Source organism: Theropithecus gelada, chromosome 4 (genome assembly GCF_003255815.1).
Source record: "Theropithecus gelada isolate Dixy chromosome 4, Tgel_1.0, whole genome shotgun sequence".
In the NCBI taxonomy this organism is placed as follows: Eukaryota; Metazoa; Chordata; class Mammalia; order Primates; family Cercopithecidae; genus Theropithecus; species Theropithecus gelada.
Window position 1 is genome coordinate 103,943,610 of NC_037671.1, and position 15,694 is coordinate 103,959,303.

The following is a 15,694-nucleotide window of genomic DNA, read 5'->3' on the forward strand; positions in this document are numbered from 1 at the left end:
ACTGAACATGTACAGACCTTCTGCCTTGTCATTATTCCATAAACGATATATTATAACAACTATTTACACAGCATTTATATTGTATTAGGTATTAGAAGGATGTATGTAGATTACATGCAAATACCACACCACATTCTAAAAGGGACTTGAGCATCCGTGGATTTTGATAAACAGAATTCTGGAACCAAACTCCCAGGGATACCAAGGGTCCACTACAGTTGAGGTGATGAATATGTTAATTAGCTTGATTTAATTAATCCACACTGTACTCCTAAGACACAAAATCACTTTTGCCCCATAAATACAACTATAATTTGTCCACTTACAATTAAAAATAAACATTTTTAAAAGATAAAGAGCTGATAACAGTTGGCGGTAGGGTATCTTTCATCTCTAACAGATGGCATATCCTAGGAAAATCATATTTGCTCCCACCTGAGTTTTTAAGGCATAAAATACTAGAATCAAGGCTGGATGTGGTGACTCATGCCTGTAATTGCAGCACTTTGGGAGGCCGAGGCAGGCAGATCACCTGAGGTCAGGAGTTTGAGACCAGCCTGGCCAACATGGTAAAACCCCGTGTCTACTAAAATACAAAAATTAGCTGGGTGTGGTGGCATGCGCCTATAATTCCAGCTACTCAGGAGGCTGAGGCAGGAGAATCACTTGAACCCGGGAGGTGGAGGTTGCAGTGAGCTGAGATCGTGCCACTGCACTCCAGCCTGGGTGACAGAGCGAGACTCCATCTCCAAAAAACAAAAAAAATTCCTCCAATGGGAACTCAAAATTATGTCATGTTTCTTTTACATGACATAATTGTACATAGATACAAGAAAAAGGAGAGGCACTTTTTAAAGATGTAACATTTTTCAACAATTTATTCTTTATCAGTATACACTTATTATTGAAGTCACAAAGTAGTTATAAGAATTGATCGTCTGATAAAAATCTGATTACTTCAGTTTCATTAGAACAAATTCAGTCACTGAAAATAGTGATCGAAGAGTCGCTTACAAGATGGCCAAGTAGGAACAGCTCTGGTCTACAGCTCCCAGCGAGACTGACACAGAAGATGGGTGATGTCTGCATTTCCAATTGAGGTGAGTGGTTCAATTCATTGGGACTGGTTGGACAGTGGGTGCAGCCCACGGAGGGCGAGACAAAGCAGGGCAGGGTGTCACCTCATCCAGGAAGCGCAAGGCGTCAGGGGATTTCCCTTTCCTAGCCAAGGGAACTTGTGACTAACTGTACCTGGAGGAATGGTACACTCCTGCCCAAATAATCCGTTTTCCCCGCGGTCTTCGCAATCAGCAGACCAGGAGATTCCCTCCTGTGCCTGGCTCAGAGAGTCCCATGCCCATGGAGCCTTGCTTGCTGCCAGCACAGCAGTCTGAGATCGACCTGGGTCACTGGAGCTTGGTGGGGAAAGGGGTGTCCGCCATTGCTGAGGCTTGAGTAGGAGGTTCTATGCTCACAGTATTAACAAAGAGGCAGGGAAGCTCGAACTGGGCGGAGCCCATCACAGCTCAGCAAGGCCTACTGCCTCTCTAGATTCCACTTCTGGGGACAGGACATATTTGAACAAAAAGCAGCAGACAGCTACTCCAGACTTAAGCATCCCTGCCTGACAGCTCTGAAGAGAGCAGTGGTTCCCACAGCATGGCATCTGAGCTCTGAGAATGGACAGACTGCCTCCTCAAGTGGGTCCCTGACTCCTGTGTAGCCTGACTGGACACCTCACACAGGCGGGTGCCCCTCTGTGGCGAGGCTTCCAGAGGAAGGAACAGGCAGCGATATTTGCTGTTCTGCAGTCTCCGCAAGTGATACCCAGGCAAACAGGGTCTGCAGTAGACCTCCAGCAAACTCCGACAGACCTGCAGCTAAGGGGCCTGTCTGTTAGAATGAACACTAACAAACAGGAAGAGCAACAACATCAACAAAAAGGACATCTACACCAAAACCCCATTCATAGGTCACCAACATCAAAGACCAAAGGAAGATAAAACCACAAAGACAGGGAGAAACCAGAGCAGAAAGGCTGAAAATTCCAAAAACCAGAACACCTCCTTGCCTCCAAAGGAACACAACCCCTAGCCAGCAACGGAACAAAACTGGATAGAGAATGAGTTTGATGAACTGGTAGAAGTAGGCTTCAGAAGGTCGGTAATAACAAACTTCTCCAAGTTAAAGGAGCATGTTCTAACCTATCACAAGGAAGCTAAAAACCTTGAAAAAAAGGCTAAATGAATGGCTAACTAGAATAACCAGTGTAGAGAAGAGCTTAAATGACCTGATGGAGCTGAAAACCACAGTATGAGAACTTTGTAAAGCATACACAAGCTTCAATAGCCGATTCGATCAAGTCCAAGAAAAGATATCAGGGATTGAAGATCAAATTAATGAAATAAAGTGAAAAGACAAGATTAGAGAAAAAAAGAAAAGAAACTAACAAAGCCTCCAAGAAATACAGGACTATGTGAAAAGACCAAGTATATGTTGGAGTGGTGCGCCTGAAAGTGACCGGGAGAATGGAACCAAGTTAGAAAACACTCTTCGTGAACAGGCAACGTATAGAATGGGAGAAAATTTTTGCAATCTACCCGTCTGACAAAAGGCTAATATCCAGAACCCACAAAGAACTCAAACAAATTTACAAGAAAAAAACAACCCCATCAAAAAGTGGGCAAAGGATATGAACACATACTTCTCAAAAGAAGACATTTATGCAGCCAACAGACACATGAAAAAATGCTCATCATCACTCGCTATCAGAGAAATGCAAATCAAAACCATAATGCGATACCATCTCACACCAGTTAGAATGACAACCATTAAAAAGTCAGGAAACAACAGGTGCTGGAGAGGATATGGAGACATAGGAACACTTTTATATTGTTGGTGGGACTGTAAACTAGTTGAACCATTGTGGAAGACAGTGTGGTGATTCCTCAAGGATATAGAACTAGAAATACCATTTGACCCAGCCATCCCATTACTGGGTATATACCCAAAGGATTATAAATCATGCTGCTGTAAAGACACATGGACACGTATGTTTATTGCAGTACTATTCACAATAGCAAAGACTTGGAACCAACCCAAATGTCCATCAATGACAGACTGGATTAAGAAAATGTGGCACATATACACCATGGAATACTATGCAGCCATAAAAAAGGATAAGTTTGTGTCCTTTGTAGGGACATGGATGCAGCTGGAAACCATCATTCTCAGCAAACTAAAACCATCATTCTCAGCAAACTATCGCAAGAACAGAAAACCAAACACCGCATGTTCTCACTCACAGGTGGGAACTGAACAATGAGAACACTTGGACACAGGAAGGGGAACATCACACACTGGGGCTTGTCGTGGGGTGCGGGGAGAGGAGAGGGATAGCATTAGGAGATATACCTAATGTAAATAACGAGTTAATGGGTGCAGCACAAGTATACATATGTAAACAAACCTGCATGTTGCACACATGTACCCTAGAATTTAAAGTATAATTTAAAAAAAAAAGAAAACACTCTTCAGGATATTATCTAGGAGAACCCCAACCTAGCAAGGCAGGCCAACATTCAAATTCAGGAAATACAGAGACCACCACAAAGATACTCCTCGAGAAGAGCAACCCCAAGACATTAATTGTCAGATCCACCAAGGTTGAAATGAAGGAAAAAATGTTAAGGGCAGCCAGAGAGAAAGGTCAGGTTACCCACAAAGACTAACAGTGGATCTCTCTGCAGAAACCCTACAAAGCAGAAGAGAGTGGGGTCCAATATTCAGTATTCTTAAAGAAAAGAATTTTCAACCCAGCATTTCATATCCAGCCAAACTAAGCTTCATAAGTGAAAGAGAAATAAAATCCTTTACAGACAAGCAAATGCTGAGAGACTCCGTCACCACCAGGCCTGACTTGCAAGAGCTCCTGAAGGAAGCACTAAACATGGAAAGTAACAACTGGTACCAGTCACTGCAAAAACAAGCCAAACTGTGAAAACCATCGACGCTATGAAGAATCTGCATCAATTAACAGGTGAAATAACCAGCTAGCTTCATAATGACAGGATCAAATTCACACATAACAATACAACTTAAACGTAAATGGGCTAAATGCCCCAATTAAAAGACACAGACGGGCAAATTGGATAAAGAGTCAAGACACATCAGCGTGCTGTATTCAGGAGACCCATCTCACCTGCAAAGACACGAAGGCTCAAAAAAGAGGGATGGGGGAAGATATACCAAGCAAATAGAAAGCAAAAAAAAAAAAAAAAAAGCAGGGGTTGTAATCCTGATCTCTGATAAAACAGACATTAGACCAAAGAAGATCAAAACAGACAAGGAAGGGCATTACATAATGGTAAAGGGATGAATGCAACAAGAAGAGCTAAATATCCTAAATATATATGTACCCAATACAGGAGCACCCAGATTCATAAAGCAAGTCCTTAGAGACATACAAAGAGACTTAGATTCCCACACAATAATAATGGGAGACTTTAACACCCAACTGTCAATATTAGACAGATCGAGACAGAAGGTTAACAAGGTTATCCAGGACTTGAACTTAGCTCTGTACCAAGCAGACCTAATAAACATCTACAGAACTCTCCACCCTAAATCAACAGAATATACATTCTTCTCAGCACCACACTGCACTTTTTCTAAAACTGACCACATAATTGAAAGTAAAACACTCCTCAGGAAATGTAAAACAACAGAAAACACAATAAACTGTCTTTCAGAGCACAGTGCAATCAAATTAGAACACAGGATTAAGAAACTCACTCAAAACCGCACAAATACATGGAAACTGAACAACCTGCTCCTGAATGACTATGGGGTAAATAATGAAAGTAAGTTAGAAATAAAAATGTTCGTTGAAACCAATGAGAACAAAGACACAACGTCCCAGAATCTCTGGGACACATTTAAAGCAGTGTGTAGAGGGAAATTTATAGCACTAAACGCCCACAAGAGAAAGCAGGCGAGATCTAAAATCAACACCCTAACATCACAATTAAAAGAACTAGAGAAGCAAGAGCAAACAAATCCAAAAGCTAGCAGAATACAAAAAATAACTAAAATCAGAGCAGGATTGAAGGAGATAGGAATACGAAAAACCCTTCAAAAAAATCAATAAATCCAGGAGCTGGTTTTTTGAAAAGATCGACAAAATAAACAGACCACTAGCAAGACTAATAAAGAAGAAAAACAGAAGAATAAAATACATGCAATAAAATTATAAAGGGGATATCACCAACAATCCTACACAAATACAAACTACCATCAGAGAATACTATAAACATCTCTATGCAAATAAACCAGAAAATCTAGAAGAAATGGATAAATTCCTAGACACATACACCCTCCCAAGACTAAACCAGGAAGAAGTTGAATCTCTGAATACATCAATAACAGGTTCTGAAATTGAGACAATAATTAATAGCCTACCAATCAAAAAAAAGTCCAGGACCAGACGGATTCACAGCCGAATTCTACCAGAGGTACAAAGAGGAGCTGGTACCATTCCTTCTGAAACTATTCCAATCAATAGAAAAAGAGGGAATCCCCCCAACTCATTTTATGAGGCCAGCATCATCCTGACACCAAACCTGGCAGAGACACAACAAAAGAGAATTTCAGACCAATATCCCTGATGAAAATCAATGCAAAAATACTCAATAAAATACTGGCAAACCAAATCCAGCAGCACATCAAAAAGTTTATCCACCACGATCAAGTCAGCTTCATCCCTGGGATGCAAGGCTGATTCAACACACACAAATCAATAAACGTAATCCACATAAACAGAACCAACGGCAAAAGCCACGATTATCTCAATAGATGCGGAAAAGGCCTTCGACAAAATTCAACAGCCTTTCATGCTAAAAACTCTCAATAAACTAAGAATTGATGGAATGTATCTCAAAATAGTAAGAGCTATTTATGACAAACCCACAGCCAATATCATACTGAATAGGGAAAAACAGGAAGCATTCCCTTTGAAAACTCACACAAGACAAGGATGCCATCACTCACCACTCCAATTCAACATAGTATTGGAAATTCTGGCCAGGGCAATCAGGCAAGAGAAAGCAATAAAGGGTATTCAAATAGGAAGAGAGGAAATCAAATTGTCTCTGTTTGCAGATGACATGATTGTATATTTAGAAAACCCCATTGTCTCAGCCCAAAATCTCCTTAAGCTGATAAGCAACTTCAGCAAAGTCTCAGGATACAAAATCAATGTGTAAAAATCAGAAGCATTCCTATACACCAGTAACAGACAAACAGAGAGCCAAATCATGAGTGAACTCCCATTCACAATTGCTATTAAGAGAATAAAATACCTAGGAATACAACTTACAAGGGATGTGAAGAACTTCTTCAAGGAGAACTACAAACTGCTGCTTTAAGGAAGTAAGAGAGGACACAAACAAATGGAAAAACATTCAATGCTCATGGATAGGAAGAATCAATATTGTAAAAATGGCCTTACTGCCCAAAGTAATTTATAGATTCAATGCTATCTCCATCAAGCTACCATTCACTTTTTTCACGGAACTGGAAAAAACTACTTTAAACTTCACATGGAACCAAAAAAGAGCCCGCATAGCCAAGACAATCCTGGGCAAGAAGAACAAAGCTGGAGGCATCACGCTACTAGACTTCAAATTATACTACAAGGCTACGGTAACCAAAACAGAAAGGTACTGGTACCAAAACACATATATAGACCAATGGAACAGAACAGATGCCTCAGAAGTAACACCACACATCTAATACCATCTGATCTTTGACAAACCTGACACACACAAGCAATGGAAAAGATTCCCTTTTTAATAAATGGTTTGGGGAAAACTGGCTAGCCATATGCAGACAACTGAAACTGGACCCGTTACTTACACCTTATACAAAAATCAACTCAAGATAGATCAAAGACTTAAACGTAAGACCTAGGACCATAAAATTCTACAAGAAAACCTAGTCAATACCATTCAGGACATAGGCATGGGCAAAGACTTCATGTCTAAAACACCAAAAGCAATGGCAACAAAAGCCAAAATTGACAAATGGGATCTAATTAAAGAACTTCTGCACTGCAAAAGAAACTACCATCAGAGTGAACAGGCAACCTACAGAATGGGAGAAAATTTTTGCAATCTATCCATCTGACAAAGGGTTAATATTCAGACTCTACAAAGAACTTAAACAAATTTACGAGAAAAAAACAACCCCAATAAAAAATGGGCAAAGGATATGAACAGACACTTCTCAAAAGAAGACATTTACGCAGTCAACAGACATGAAAAAATGCTCATCATCACTGGTCATCAGAGAAATGCAAATCAAAACCACAATGAGATACCATCTCACACCAATTAGAATGGCAAACATTAAAAAGTCAGGAAACAACAGATGCTGGAGACGCTGTGGAAAAACAGGAACACTTTTACACTTTGGTGGGAGTATAAATTAGTTCAACCATTGTGGAAGACAGTGTGGCGATTCCTCAAGGATCTAGAACTAGAAATACCATTTGACCCAGCAATCCCATTACTGGGCATACACCCAAAGGATTATAAATCATGCCATTATAAAGACACATACACACTTATGTTTACTGCGACACTGTTCACAATAGCAAATACTTGGAACCAACCCAAATGTCCATCAATGATAGACTGGATTAAGAAAATGTGGCACATATACACCATGGAATAGTATGCAGCCATAAAAAATGAGTTCATGTCCTTTGCAGGAACACGGATGAAGCTGGAAACCATCATTCTCAGCAAACTATCACAAGGACAGAAAATCAAATACCGCATGTTCTCACTCATAAGTGGGAGTTGAACAATGCGAACACATGGACACAGGGAGGGGAACATCACACACCAAGGCCTGCTGGGGGTGGGGGGCTAGGGGAGAGATAACATTACGAGAAATACCTAAAGTAGGTGAGGGTCTGATGGGTGCAGCAAACCACCATGGCACGTGTATACCTATGTAACAAACCTGCACATTCTGCACCTGTAACCCAGAACTTAAAGTATAATTTTTTTAAAAAGGCCAGGTGTGGTGGCTCATGCCTGTCATCCCAGCACTTTGGGAGGCCGAGGCGGGCGGATCACGAGGTCAGGAGATCAAGACCATCCTGGCTAACACAGTGAAACCTCATCTCTACTAAAAATACAAAAAATTAGCTAGGCGTGGTGGCAGGCACCTGTAGTCCCAGCTACTCAGGAGCCTGAGGCAGGAGAATGGCATGAACCTGGGAGGCGGAGCTTGCAGTGAGCCGAGATCACACCAATGACAGATTCCAGCCTGGGCGACAGAGCAAGACTCCGTCAAAAAAAAAAAAAGAATCAGTCAAATAAGAAATAAAAAATTTCCTAGCAAATAAAAAAGAAAATACTGATCAGGTTACCATTTTATAGATTTGGTGATTTTTAAAGTGAATTTCTAGAATATACTATCTAAAATGCAAGGAAAATGTGTTTTCATTGTTGACCGGAAGATACCAAAAAATCATTCAAATCCACCTAATAACACACACGTATACTCAACATGAAAAACTGTAGACTTACACTATCTGTTTTAAAAGTTTCAGAGTAGTAAAAGAACAAATCTCATAGTACAGATTGAGTATCCCTTATCCAAAATGCTTGGGACCATAAGCATTTCAGATTTCAAAGTGTTTTGGATTTTGGAATATCTGTATATACAAAATGAGTTATCTTGGGAACGACACCCAAGTCTAAATTACATGAATTTGTTTCATTGAACCATCAGAAAGTAAAGGCATCACTATCTCAGCCACCCATGTGGACACAATCTGTGGTTGTTTGACATTACCATCATTCCTGACCGAATTTACCTGCTACCAATAAGCAACCATTTTCTTATACTTACTCACACCTAACTACTTAATGGTTAAAAAAATAAATAAAAAATAAAAAAAGCATACCATTAATACAGTGAAAAACATCACATGTTCAGGGTAGCTAAAGCAGCACAGAGGCATCACCAGAATATCTGTGCCAGCTGTTAAACAGAAGCAACAAAAAACAGCAGGCTTTCCGTCTCCACTTGGAATGCTTTGTTTTGATTAGAAGGTACTGTAGGTCAGGCTCAGTGGCTCATGCCTGTAATCCCAGCACTTTGGGAGGCTGAGGTGGGAGGATCACTTGAGGTCAGGATATCGAGACCAGCCTGGCCTAGATGGTGAAAACTCATTCCTATTAAAAACACAAAAATTAGCCAGGTGTGGTGGTGGGCGCCTATAATCCTAGCTACTTGAGAGGCTGAGGCAGAACTGCTTGAACCCAGGAGGCAAAGGTTGCAGTGAGTAGAGATCACACCACCGCACTCCAGCCTGGGTGACACAGCAAGACTTTATCTTGGAGAAAAAAAAAGTACTGTACACCGCTTATTTACTTTTTATTTTTGAGACAGAGTCTCACTGTGTTGCCCAGGCTGGAGTGCAGTGGCGCTGTGATCTCGGTTCACTGCAACCTTTGCCTCCTGGGTTCAAGCAATTCTCCTGCCTCAGCCTTCCGAGAAGCTGGGATTACAAGCATGCATTACCATGCCCAGCTAATTTTTGTATTTTTAGTAGAGACGGAGATTCACCATGTTGGTCAGACTGGTCTCAAACTCGACCTCAGGTGATCCACTCACCTCGGCCTCCCAAAGTGCTGGGATTACAGGTGTGAGCCACTGTGCCCGGTCTGTACACTATTTTATGTTTTAAGGTGAGAAGAAGCAATTGAGAGAACAGCAAGTGGGTCTTCTAGGAATGAGGAGTCATTCTGCTGTATGAATTTTTAAATGTTTCCTCTAGGGTTATCTGCCTCATTAACAATGGTGTTTGCCGGCCGGGCGCGGTGGCTCAAGCCTGTAATCCCAGCACTTTGGGAGGCCGAGATGGGCGGATCACGAGGTCAGGAGATCGAGACCATCCTGGCTAACACGGTGAAACCCCGTCTCTACTAAGAAATACAAAAAATAGCCGGGCGAGGTGGCAGCGCCTGTAGTCCCAGCTACTCGGGAGGCTGAGGCCAGAGAATGGCGTGAACCCGGGAGGCGGAGCTTGCAGTGAGCTGAGATCCGGCCACTGCACTCCAGCCTGGGCGACAGAGCGAGACTCCGTCTCAAAAAAAAAAAAAAAAAAAAAAAAAAAAAAAAAAAAAAAAAAAAAAAACAATGGTGTTTGCCTTAGAAACCTCTCTTTGATTTTATAAACTAACATGATTTCTTGTTGTTGTGAATGCCGTATTTTCACCATGTCAACTATAGGCACTTCTTCAGTTTTAACATTATCTTCATCATCACTATTATCACCACCACCTTCATTCAGAACAATTTTGGTTATTTCATCATCAATGAATGAGCAATTGGAGCCTCATAACCAGTGTTACAAACTTGTTCAATATCCACTTCTTTCTGCTCACTAACAAACTCTGAAGGTATATTTTTTTGGATATGTAGGGTGGTCAGACATCGTTTCTTTCACTTGACATACAGAATCCTTCAAAGTCACACCTTTGCTCATCAACATCACTGAACATAGTTGCAGGCCAGAGATTATGCCAGGCATGCACAATTGTGTCTTTACTCACTGTGTTCCAAGCACTGGCAACAGCATATACAACATCCTTCATATTAAACTCCCTTTGAAAACCTTGCATAATTACAATTCTGTTCACTGATGCTAGCAGTCTATGCAATAAAATGTTATATTTGTTTTTCATTGATCTAATGTGACTGATTCAGTCACATGGCTGAATTAATGAAGTCACATTTGAGGGAAAGTACATGGCAAAAACATTATTTTTGATGCGAATTTCAGCTGGATGATGAGCAGAGCAGTTGTTTGGGAATAACAAAGTCTTGCAGTCATCATGCAGTCCAGCTTCCCTGCAGTAAACACAAGCCACTGGTATAAAGTATTTTCCCTGGTGATCCATGCCTTTTTGCTAGCATAATAATGGACTGGTAAGAAATTTATTCCTTGAAGAGATTGAGAACACAAGCTTTTTCCTATCACAGCAAATTTACACTTAAACATTTGCAGGTTGCACTAGCACATCCCTGCACATTTATTCTGTCCTTGGTAGCCTTAATCACCGTAGGGGCTGTCTCATTAGCTGTAGTCAGTGTCCTTCTGAGTCAACAACAACAAAACAGTGATATTTTAACAGCAATATAGACTTGTTCTGGCATCAGATTTTCATCAGCAATGACCATGGCAAATTCCTCAATGAATTTCACCCCTGTTTTGTGATCAGCAGAAGCTCTATTGCCACAAATCTTTAAAAAATGAATATCATGTCTTTTCTTAAATTTCTGCAACCAGCCTGTTGAAAAGTCACAGTTCCCTTCAATTTGCACTTCATTATGATAGATCTTTGCTTGTTTTATGATCGGCATACCATTAAGTGGCATTTGTTTACTGTTATGCTGACAAATCCACTCTTTAAATACGTAATTGAGATCTTCAGTTTTAGCTTTATGCAGTGTTATTCTATTTTTCATTAACTTCTTTTCATCAAGTTTGGCACAAAACTTCAATAGTTTATTCTTTTGTTTCTTCAAGTCATATAGTGTGGTCATTCCAACACCATACTCTTCTGTAGGACATTTCACATTTATATCGCTGTCCAGTTTCTCCAACAGCTTGACTTTCTGTGCTATGGATAAAGACAAATGCTCCCTCTTTTTCCTGTCACTGTTACCCACAGGGGTATCTGCAGGCCTTTTTGACATTCCCAACAATATCTCTGCACCACAGAACAGAATATAAGCAAAATAAAATAAAATATGTGAGTAATGCACAAATGCACACAGGACTTGGCCCCACATGGGGCACTGTGGGGAACCAGCGCTTGGCATATCCATCCTGCACGTGTGTCATTTTATTACCCTTGTGGGCATGCTTGCATGAGGGAATCTCGGTGTGTTGAAGGAAAAATATATATGCAGCACAAGGGGGCTGGGAGGGTCTTTTTCCCTTTGGGGATGCTGAAAGAACTGTATGTTGTATGCTTGTGTTCTGAGTGCCCCCGGTCATACGAGATCAAGTATGGGATTTACCACTTATGGCTTCATGTCAGTCCTCAAGAAGTTTCAGACTCTGGGGTACTCTGAATTATGGATGCTCAACCTGTATACTTTTCTAAAGATGCATATAAAGAATCCACTTTAAGTCAATAATCTATGGATAAAAGTCTGTATTTTGTGCTTGTATGTGCATTAAAAGTGTATGTTAAATAAATCATGCAAAGCTAGCATTAAAAATTTAATCATATAAGACTAGCAATAAAACCATATTAAAATGAAATCGACAAAACATACTAAATTTGTATTTGCTACTTTGCTCATATTCACTGCCTTAGTAAATGAGAAACCTAGCAGTTACACTGTCTTACAGACATCCATTTAAAATAAGAAAACATCAGTTACAAGTTTTGTGCCCTTGGGCAGTTATTTAATTTCTAAAGAAAAGCAGTGTTGTAGTTACAAGCAGGCTTGAGTGCTTGCCTCAGCAGCACATATGCTAATATTGGAACCATACAGAGAAGACTAGGATGGCCCCTGCACAAGCAGGCTTGAAATTTGCAGACTGCATGGAGAAAGCTACTTAGCTCCTATACGCTTCTGTTTCCTCACATGTAGAAAGGGGTATCTCCACCTCACAGAGTTAAGTATAATACCCATAAGGCACATCAAACAGTGCCTAGCACATTATAAAAACCTAATAAATGTCAAATGTTTTAATATTAAGGCTGTTTCCACACTAAATAGAGAGAAATAGCTATCTCAAGAGGCTGTTACAAGAAATGAGAAACACAAAGAACATGGTTCAGATATATGAAACACACAAAGTACTCAATAAGTAGTAATTATTATCACTAAAAAACAGAACTAATGATAATGAAGTTGATGAAGAGTAGGATGACAACACTATCAGACATTAGGTGGCCCAATCCACAACAGTGACAGTTATCCTTGAGTCCTTCCTCTTTCTCATCTTCCCGATTACCAAGTTCTATAAATTCTATTATCCTCAAAAGCTTAAAAGCTATCCCATTTTCTCCATCTTCACTGCCACTTGCCTTACATAATTCCTCATGCATGCTTCCCCAAACCAAAATGCCACAGCCTCCTCTCAGTTGTCCTGACTCCAGTACCACCCCATTTCAACCCATTCTTCACACTCAAAGCTGAGTTTGGTTGTTTCTTTCTTTTTTTTTTAACTGAAATTTGATCATGTCACTTCCCTCTTTAACATCTGCAATCATCTCCACAGACTTCAGAATAATTTTCAAAGTACTACTTGTGGATGCAAAGTCTTTCAGAATTTGGCCACTTTCTCCCTTCCCCACATCATCTTTTTCTACTTGCTTACTTTACAATCTAAGCTAAGCTCCACAACTCTGATCTACTTGTGGTTTCCCAAACACAGCATGCTCTGTCACCTCTGTGCCTTCCTGTAAGCCCAGAGCATTTCCTTTTTCCCATCCTTACTCCTACTTGACTACTTAATGTTTCACCTCTGTAATTCAACTTCCATACCACTTCATCCATTCCCTGATATCCTGCCCCATTCCATCTTACTCCTATCTTCTTTTTTTTTCCTCCCAGTCTGGAAGAACTTTATGACTAATATTATAAAAGTGAAGCTAACATTTAAACCCGTATAGCTTCAATTTTAAACACTAGAATTGAAAATATGAGCAAAAGAGGCCATATTCTAACTAAGAGATTCTATTTCAAATGTGGAACTAATATATATATACATCTGCCTATATTACTTGTATTTATTTAACATATTGCTTTTTAAATTAAAGGTATTTTCATCTATTTAGTTTCACTTTATAATCACCAAAGTCTTTTAATAAAACTTGGGAATAAGTGCCTCCCCCACGTGGAGATCAGTTTACACAGGCCCTCTAACAAGTTTAGCAAGTCATTTAAGGTTCAATAGTTCAAAATTACAAAAGTTGAACTCTAAACATGACGAAAAAACTTTCTACCTATAAAGTAAAAAGCTGACTCTAAAGAAACAGAAAAGTTCATAACAGAATGTATAAGCAAAAAAAAAAAAAAAAAGAACCAAAAATCAATAGTATTTCTAAGAAACAGGGTTTGAAAATTTTAAAGTAACATTTTTTAAATTGAATATCTTAACAATTTTAAGCAAGGTAAAATGTGATGTGTTTCTAAAGATTTTTAAGAGTTTTATATGAATCAGGTTGCTTATTAAATAAGCACTATATGTTGAAACCTCAATAATTTGATACACAATTACTATACTGGTAACATTAGAAAAAAGAGGCTCAATTTATTGCAAGAAATGTTTATACCAAAAAAAATGAAAGCTGAGAATGTATAACATTAATAATCAAGACCCTGCTATTAACACTCCTAATTATTTAAAAAAGTTAGCCTCTAATCACAAGCAATTAAACAAAATGTAAATATATAAAGTATTAAACTGAGAAACTAAAGTTTCAAGCTCTTTAATATTAAAATAGTATTCCCGCCTCTGGTGAGATGCACAATGAAGGGTATATTGAGGAATGTGAAGGCTCACATTGAGGAATGTGAGCATATTCTTATTCTTATTTAGTCAATATTTTCCTTCTTTCTAGATTTCATTAAAATACACAAATATAAAAAATTAACAATATTTTAAAAATCTAAACAAAAATCATGTCACAGTAAGAGGGGGTGCTGCTAGGAGATGCAAGTACAAATATAGATATACCTCATACAAACATTTTTTTTCTTTTTTAAGAGACAGGATCTTGCTCTGTTACTCAGGCTGGAGGGCAGTGGTGTCATCTTGGCTCATTGTAGCCTCGAGCTCCAGGGCTCAAGTGATCCTCCCACCTCAGCCTTCAGAATAGCTAGGACTGTAGTCACATAAAACTAAGCCTGGCTAATTTTTTTTATTTTTTGTAGAGACAAGGTCTCACTATGTTGCCCAGGCTTGTCTGGAACTCCTGGCCACAAGCAATCCCTCTGCCTCCCAAAGCACTGGAATATCATTGTTACTGGATCTTTCTACTTTGTCATATAAAATATAACTGAAAGGAGTGACAAATCTCACCCAGATATAGTATTCACAGGTAAGAATCATGTTTATAGTTCTCTTATCAAAGACAATCATTTGCTTAATAAAGATTCTGTGACTTCATTACCCTTAACGGAGGGTAGGTCTCCAGTGTAAAATAAAAAAATAAACATGCTACAAGGTGAACAATCTAAAAAAAGATTCTAAAAATATTTTCATTCACTGGCAAATCATATAGGTTTAAAAATTAATTTAAGTGTTTTACTATTGTAATCTTCTACAGCTTAACATGATTTACATTAAAAATCAAGTAAGTTCTTCCTCGACACAACTAATTTTGCATACAGTATGAAGAACGTTAGACTTGAAATTAGGAGGCTTGGGTTTTGGCCCCAGTTTTGCCACTAATTCTTTAGGCCTAGTGTCATTTCATGTAAAATGAGAGAGTAGAATTTAAAATTTCTAAGTATGAATGTGAAAGAACTCAGCTCCTGACTTTATTTCCAAGAATTCAATCTCATTTTTTTTGTATACTATACTATCTTAAGTTTCAAAAGGTAAAATTACATAGCTTGCTAATAAGTTTCTAATTCCCTTTAT

At 39.2% G+C, this 15,694-nt stretch overlaps 1 protein-coding gene and 1 pseudogene across 11 annotated transcripts in view; one reads left to right on the plus strand and one right to left on the minus strand.

Moving 5' to 3' along the window:
* The window catches only part of HACE1 (HECT domain and ankyrin repeat containing E3 ubiquitin protein ligase 1), a 128,847-nt gene that overhangs the window by 25,893 nt on the left and 87,260 nt on the right, over positions 1–15,694 (minus strand). The gene's annotated exons all lie outside the window — the stretch shown is intronic.
* Positions 12,548–12,618, plus strand: LOC112623935 (annotated as a pseudogene).